This window comes from Olea europaea, chromosome 9, assembly GCF_002742605.1.
Source record: "Olea europaea var. sylvestris chromosome 9, O_europaea_v1, whole genome shotgun sequence".
Classification (NCBI taxonomy): Eukaryota; Viridiplantae; Streptophyta; class Magnoliopsida; order Lamiales; family Oleaceae; genus Olea; species Olea europaea.
Genome location: NC_036245.1, coordinates 12,328,876 through 12,337,003, shown reverse-complemented (window position 1 = coordinate 12,337,003; position 8,128 = coordinate 12,328,876). Strand labels below are relative to the sequence as shown.

At 36.6% G+C, this 8,128-nt stretch overlaps 1 long non-coding RNA gene across 1 annotated transcript; it reads left to right on the top strand.

Annotated features, from left to right (window-relative positions):
• The first annotated feature begins 6,034 nt into the window (after positions 1-6,034).
• Positions 6,035-6,497, top strand: LOC111400061. Its single transcript, XR_002703831.1, has 3 exons — positions 6,035-6,154; positions 6,333-6,338; positions 6,428-6,497. It is a non-coding gene; the product is annotated as an uncharacterized LOC111400061 (long non-coding RNA).
• The last annotated feature ends 1,631 nt before the right edge of the window (positions 6,498-8,128 follow it).

Genomic DNA, 8,128 nt, shown 5'->3' with positions numbered 1-8,128 from the left:
AATCCTGCATAGGATAGCTAGGCGTTACCCTTTGAACCTTCCCTTGTGCAGGTATATTTACTTTACTGGCTGACCAGTAGACGCGATGTCCTTGAGCTGTTCTGTCGTTTGTGTAAACGATGATATACCTCACACAGGATTCTTCCTAACACAATCTAATTCTCATTGTTATGTTCGTTTTGGCCATGAACATATGCCCGGTTCTGTGAGAGTTCTTAAGAATTGAGCTCCACACAATTCTCTTAGAAGGCGCCCCACTTCTCTCTCACATAGGTGATTTCTTATTACAAGTAACCCGCATCACTTGGATCGATTTATGATGCATAAGAATCATTAAAAGCCTATTGTTTAACCTTCAACCTTACGAGCATCACTGTTAGATCATAGGAATGGACAGGAGATAATACCCCACAGTGATTTTATCAAGTCTTTACAGTTAGGTTTTCCCATTGAACCTAGATCTTGGGATCTCCAGTCAACTAGATTAGGTTTTTCTTTGTAATGACTTATTCTTTCAAGGGCTTAAGTCCCATTCCTTTCAATGATTTCATAACTAACTCTCTATTTAACCCTTTGGTTAGCGGATCCGCAATGTTATCTTTTGACCTTATATAGTCAATAGTGATAACTCAAGTTGAAAGTAGTTGTCTTATGGTATTGTGTTTACGACGTATATGTCTAAACTTACCATTATATATGTTACTCTGTGCCCTTCCTATTGCCGCTTGACTATCACAATATATGTAAATTGGTTGCACATGTTTTGACCATCTTGGAATATCCTCTAAGAAGTTGCGCAACCATTGAGCCTCTTAACACATTTATCTAGAGCTATAAACTCAGATTCCATCGTAGATCTGGCTATAACCGTTTGCTTAGAGAATTTCCACGATATGGCAGTACCACCCAATGTGAACACATATCCACTGGTGGATTTTGAGTCTTTTATATTAGATATCCAATTAGCATCACTGTATCCTTCAATGATTGCTGGATATCTAGTATAATGTAGTCCATAGTCACGAGTATATCTTAAGTACCTTAGTACTCTTACAATTCCTTTCCAGTGATCAGCTCCTGGATTACTCGTGTATCTACTCAGTTTATTGACTGTGTAGGCTATGTCTGGTCTAGTACAACTCATTAAGTACATTAGACTTTCGATAACTCTCGAGTATTCTACTTGAGAGATACTTTCTCCTCTATTTTTAGACAAATGTTGACTCGTATCTATTAGTGTTCTAGCCAAGCTAGTATCATCCTTATGGAACTTTCCTAAAATTTTGTCCACATAATGTGACTGACTTAGAACAAGTTCATTTGATGTTCTTGAGGTTTTCACTCCAAATATAACATCAGCTAAACCCATATCTTTCATGTCAAATCTCGAGTTTAACATATTTTTAGTGGATTCAATCATCTTATTGTTACTACCAACAATAAGCATGTCATCAACGTAAAGACATAAGATGAGATATCCATCTTTAGTATCTTTGACGTAAACACATTTGTCACATTCATTGATTTTAAATCCACTCTCAATCATGACATTGTCAAATTTTCATGCCATTATTTTGGTTCTTGTTTCAAGCTATATAGTGACTTCACCCGTTTATAGACTTTCTTTTTCTGTCCTGGTGACGAAAACCCCTCAAGTTGTTCCATGTAAATTTCTTCTTCTAAATCTCCATTTAGAAAGACGGTTTTAACATCCATTTGATGTATTTCAAGATTTCGCAAAGTGGAAATCGCAATTATCATCCTAATAGATGTTATTCTCGTCATTGGAGAATACGTATCAAAGTAATCAAGGCCTTCCCTTTGTTTGTAGCCTTTAATTACTAATTTGGCCTTATACTTCTCGATAGTTCCACCTGCTTTCATTTTTCTTTTGAAAATCCATTTGTAGCCTAGTAGTTTGCTTCCTGGAGGAAGATCCACTAGCTCCCATGTATGATTTTTCCGTTCAGCAACACCATTTTGTTGCGGTGAATTAGGGGCGGTGGTTTCATGTATGATTCTGTGTTGTGCACAGAATTCAGCAAATTGTGCTTTATACTTACCACCTCGATCACTTCGCAGCACCTTAATTTTCTTATTAAGTTAATTCTCAACTTCATTCTTATAGAGAATAAATTTCTCTATAGCTTTATCCTTGCTTTTAAACAGATATACATAGCAGTATTTTGTGCTATCGTCGACAAAAGTAATAAAATACTTGTTGCCACCTCTTATTTGTACAAGTTTTAGATCACACACGTCACTGTGAACTAAATCTACTGATTTTGTGTTCCGTTCAATTGATTTAAACGATGACCTTGCCAATTTTGTTTCAACACAAGTTTCACATTTATGTTTGGAATTGTTATTGAACTTAGGTATACAGTTAGAGTTAACTAGTTTTCGTAAAGTATCATAGTTAACGTGTCCTAGTCTACCATGCGACAAATTGGAAGACTCAAGCAAATAAGCAGAAGAACTTACTTTATTCATTTTTGGTTTCACAACCATTACATTGAGTTTAAACATACCGTCGGAAAAATAACCTTTTCCAACAAACATTTCACTTTTTGATAGAATGACTTTGTTTGACTCAAAAATAATGTGGAAACTATGCTTATTCAGAAGCGACCCGAACACTAAATTCTTGCGAATTTTCGGCACATAAAGCACGTTGTTGAGAGTCAGTTCCTTTCCCAAGGTCATCTTCAGAACTACTTTTCCTTGACCCTTGATTTCAGAAGTTGCCGAATTTTCCATGAACAACTTCTCACTGTTCTCAACAGTTTCAAACGTATCAAACATCTCTTTATTAGAGCACACATGCATTGTAGCACCGGTGTCAATCCAACACTCTTTAGGGTTTGAACCCATCATGTTTACTTCAGAAATGACTGCTGCGAGATTCAGCTCCGACACATCTTGTGCCATGTAGTGAACCACGTTCGCTTCTTTCTTTTTCTTCGGTAATCTTCACTCCGAAGACTTGTGATCCACTTTGTCACAATTGAAGCATTTCCCTAGGAATTTCTTCTTGACAATTCCACCTTTCGGTCCTTGCTTGGTTCTTTTGTCACCGGATGGCCTAGACTTGTTTTTGTAGTTCTTACTACTTTGACCAAGCTCCACAACATTATCTTTGGCCACACTAGGATTGAACCACTTCTTCTCGGAACTCTTGTTGTCTTCTTCGATTCGAAGTCTTACAACGAGTTCTTCGACGTTCATTTTTTTTCGTTTGTGTTTCAAATAATTCTTGAAATCTTTTCACGCGGGGAGGGGGGGGAATTTTTCTATAATTGCAGCCACCTGAAAAGTTTCACTCAACATCATTCCTTTGGCATGAATTTCATGAAGAATCACTTAGAGTTCTTGCACTTGACTAATAACAGTTTTGGAGCCCGCCATCTTATAGTCTAGGAATTTGCAGACTATAAACTTTTTAGCCCCGGCATCCTCAGTTTTATATTTCTGGTCCAAGGACTCCCACAATTCCTTAGCAGTTTTCATGGTGCTATACTCATTGCACAGCACATCTGTTAGGCTGTTCATGACATAATTTCGGCACAAAAAGTCCGAATGCTTCCAAACATCAAGTGCACTCAATGCTTGCACATCTCCCTCGCCCTCATTAAGTTTTGGAGAAGTTTCAGTCAAGAATCTCGCAAAATTCAAGGTGGTCAAATAAAAAAGCATTTATGTTGCCATCTTTTGAAATTCAAGCCATTGAATTTCTCCAATTTTTCTCCATTATTAACCGGAACAATTACAGTTTGGCTAGTTTGGCTCACAACATGACTTGGTATTCTACCCACAGTTTGAGCCACAATGGAGCTTGGCCCTTGAGCTACATTAGAACCCACAGCCTGATTTCCAGCAAGAGCAGTTTGGGTCACATCCATGTTGGTTGGTTCGGTAGCCATTTCTGAAAATGAAACAAAAATTAGTTTCTAATAAACAATTTGTTTATCTCAATAAAATAAAATAAACAATTTATTTACTACCAATATGTATAAAATTTGTTGAAAATTATGTTGGTGGAATGATACCGAATTTACGGGTACCGTATATGCATTTTAGATATTGTATATGCGTCATACCGTATATGTAGCATACCGTATATGCAGCATATCGTATATGCACAGATTATATACCGGATTTGCACAAACTTGATTTTACGCATACAATAAGATTAAATACTGGATTTTCTCATACCGATTTATAATATTAGTTAATTACACAATAAACTAAATTGTCATAAACCACAATATGTTAATTAAATTTAGAACTAAATTATATTAAAGTATGTAAGACACTTAATTTAATAAATCTAAACGGGAAAGCTGAAAATTAACAGAAATTTAAAAAATTAACGACATGTTTATAACTTCATATAAACTTTTAATCTGAGGCCTGTGTAAACACAGTGTCCTTAAAACAGATTCGCCCTCTCACCGTACGTGCTTGAGTTTTAATTCGAGCGTCTATTTTCAGGATACAACGGTATATAGTAGAATCTAAGCACCGCAGATACTACTCTGGCGAACTGATCTAATATCCAAACAATATCACCACAAGAACAAAACCTTACTGGATAAGGAATGCAAAGAAAAAACTGTGTATGCAGAAATGTAGGTGAGATTTTCGAGTGTGTTAGATTGCTGGAGAATGAGCCTTTTTATAGGCATACTGCCGATTAATATTGTGACCATTGAGAGTCCATTAGAGTTACTTCCCATTAACACTGTGACCATTGGGAGTCCATTGAAATTTTTGCAGTTCAGAAACTCAGAAGTCATTGGAGAAAGCTAAAAAAAATTGGCAAAATGTGGGCTCTCTGATGAGGCCATTTTGCCTTGTTCAGTCCGACATTCGTGTGCGTAAGTCGCGCCCACACCCAAGTTCAAGGTCCAAAAGCCATTTCGGTTAGTGATTTGCACCCCTGTGCGCACGTATGTGGAGAGAGCCTCTATGCTACACATGATTACACATCTCCAAAGCATAGCCATATATAAAGTGGTTTAAGTTTCCTTGGTTTTCCTACGTGGGATAAATGTATTTTTTTCCCACAAAACCAACTTTCAATGACCAACTTCGAGCTTCAATTTCTCATTCACCCGAGCTTCATTTTTGGCAAATAAATACATGAAATCGATGTTCTCGCGAAGGAGAACACATATCAACTTTGGACCAATGGGTCCCATCGAAAATTGTGCCAAAAGTGAGCCGCTCACTCAATTTTTTCCAACACTATGTTTAGTCACTCTCTGAAAAAGGATTTTTTGCTCATGGTAGAATGGTGGATGGATGGGCTGGTGGCTCGTTTGGTCCGCTGGGAAGTCATGGCAGCCACGACAGCGGTGGCGATCAGAGCCCTCAGTAGAGTTTTAGGGAGCAGGACAGATTTCTTCCTATTGCGAACAACAGTAGGATAATGAAGAAGGCGCTCCCGACCAACGGAAAGACTACTAAGGACGCTAAAGAAACCATCCAAAAATGTGTCGCTGAGTTCACCAGTTTTATCACCAGCGAGTATGTTGCTTGTGGATTGAAAAAAGGGTTGTTTTATGTTGTCCTTTTTCCCCCTCGTATGCAAAGATAGTGCTTTTCAAAATTTTCCAGAAAACACAAGCTCATTGACACACACAGAGGATCGCCTGTTAATTTTATGCAGGATTACAATCTCGTGGAAATTATAACCTCAAATTTATATATTTCTTTATGTGATTGATGTGAAAGTTCTAGATCAACAATACAAATAAATAAACACGTTCACATTCGCAGGTATCTGTATATATTTTTTTAATGTTACACTCCGACATATTATCTCATGTATTGAATGTATATGTAACGATGCACGGTTTATCTCACTCTTTTATGAAATTTGCTTACTTTAATCTTTTGCATAAGTAACAGATATAAGTATATTTTCAATGTTAGACATGTGAATTTTTGCAAGTATATAAAAGAAAGTTGTGAATGTCACGTTATTGAGGTCTGTAATTGAAAGTGTTTTGGTGGTTCAAATGTCAAGGGAAAGTGACAAGTGTTCGAAAGAGAAACGAAAGACAATTAATGGGGATGATTTGCTGGGGGCTATGGCAACTTTGGGATTTGAAGATTACGTTGATCCATTAAAGGTGTATCTGGCTAGGTACAGGGAGGTAAATTTTTCCTCATAATGAATTTTCTCAAATTCTTTAGGCTTTTGGATTTTTTTCTACTGGCTAAAAGGAACTATGTGCCATTATGAATTATTTGTATACTGAAACTATGGATCTGTGTTTTTGGTTTTATGATTCTTGCCCCCATTGGATTGCTTTTGGCCACAGATGGAGGTGAGTGATGCATATTATATTCTGTTCATGCGGTTTTTTGTTGTTTTGTTTCATTTGACAATAACACTTCACCTCATGTTTTTTGATAGGGTGATACCAAATGATCAGGATAGGGTGCAGATGGATCTTTGAAAGGATGCACTAGTAACTAATCCTAGTTCTCAGGTATTATGTCACATCATTGTGATTTGCATTCTTTTGATTTACTGAAATTTTGAAACGTTTATGTATAATAATTTGTGGATATTATAAACAATTGCAGCTTGCTGACCAGGTTTCATTCCCACAAGTCATGAATTACTCAGGTGCACGTTCCGTGTCCTTACGTGCATCATTCTCTTTTTACAGTGCCATACCTTTGTATATTTATAAATATGTCTCTTTACGTGTGCCCCTTACATAACTCTGTGTTGAAACATCTATTACACGACTTAGTTGCATATGTTGTGATATCAAGTAGCAAGTTGCGAGAATAGAAAAATGATTTTATGGGCCAAACCATGACATGGGATAAGGAGGGTAGCAGATGAAACCATATCTATGAGGAAGTTTTAACATATTTTTGATGTCCATTTAGTCTTGTCTGCCAAAAAAGTCAATGTCATTTCAGATTTTACACAGGAATTTCTTGCATTAGTGGGCATCATCCTTCCCAATGTACATCCACGGTCTCCTGCTAGTGTTCTTTAAAAACAATAAGTAACTGTAAGATTTTTTAATGATAAGTTGGCCTCTAGTTTTGCCTATTTTATAGAGAGATGTAGATATTGTTTAAAAAATCCCGACTGAGGCCCAGATTAGAGCGAGGCGAACAAGAATCACCTCATGGCACTGATCGTGTGAAGACTTTTTTTGGAGACGCACGCCTCGGTTAAGTGAGGCATACACCTTAAAGCTCGTGAGTCATGCGCTCCTTAATTCTTCAGGCTTTTCTTTAGGTTTGGTCCCACATAACATTAAAAATTCTGATTGACCTACTTTAGGAATTGTCCGCTGGTGTATACATAATGGTGAGAGTTGCTGGTTTAAATGTTATGTCCTGCTTGTTGGAAGAAACAGAAGTACTTACATTTTAATTCTCTTCATCTGTTATCAGTTCTCTAGATTGACAGTTGTTGAAAATGTTGTCAAGACTGGAGTGAACCCCTTGATGTGTTCTTTAATGAATTTACCTGTCGTCAAAATTCAAACTTAAAAAGGAAGAAAACATTTAAGTCTGCCAACTGAATGTTCAAATGTTTTGACAACTTTGATTTTGAACTTCACTATCTATTGTTATCTACTAGTTACAGTATAAGACTAAGTTAATTTGATTGGTCGTACATTAGAATCTCTAACCTTGTTCATGCTGCTTGTTAAATTTGGGAGAAATTACATATGTTCTTCATAAACGTGTGTTACATATATATACACATAAGGAAACAATCCTATCAAAATAAGAAATCAATCTAAACTTATGCACCTTCCATATATAAACGTGTTAAATATGTAAAGACTAAAGTTAAACCTAAATTAATGCATAATTCCATAACACTCCCCCTCAAGCTGGAGCATAGATATCAATCATGCCCAACTTGTTACAAATATATTTTACACGAGTTCCGGTTAAGGCTTTAGTGAACACATCAACTAATTGATCTCATGTTTTGACATGCTTAGTCGAAATCAATCCTTGGTGTAACTTTTCACGAACAAAGTGACAGTCTACCTCTATATGCTTTGTTCTCTCATGAAATACTGGATTAGTGGCAATGTGAATAGCTGCTTGATTATCACACCACAAGTTCATA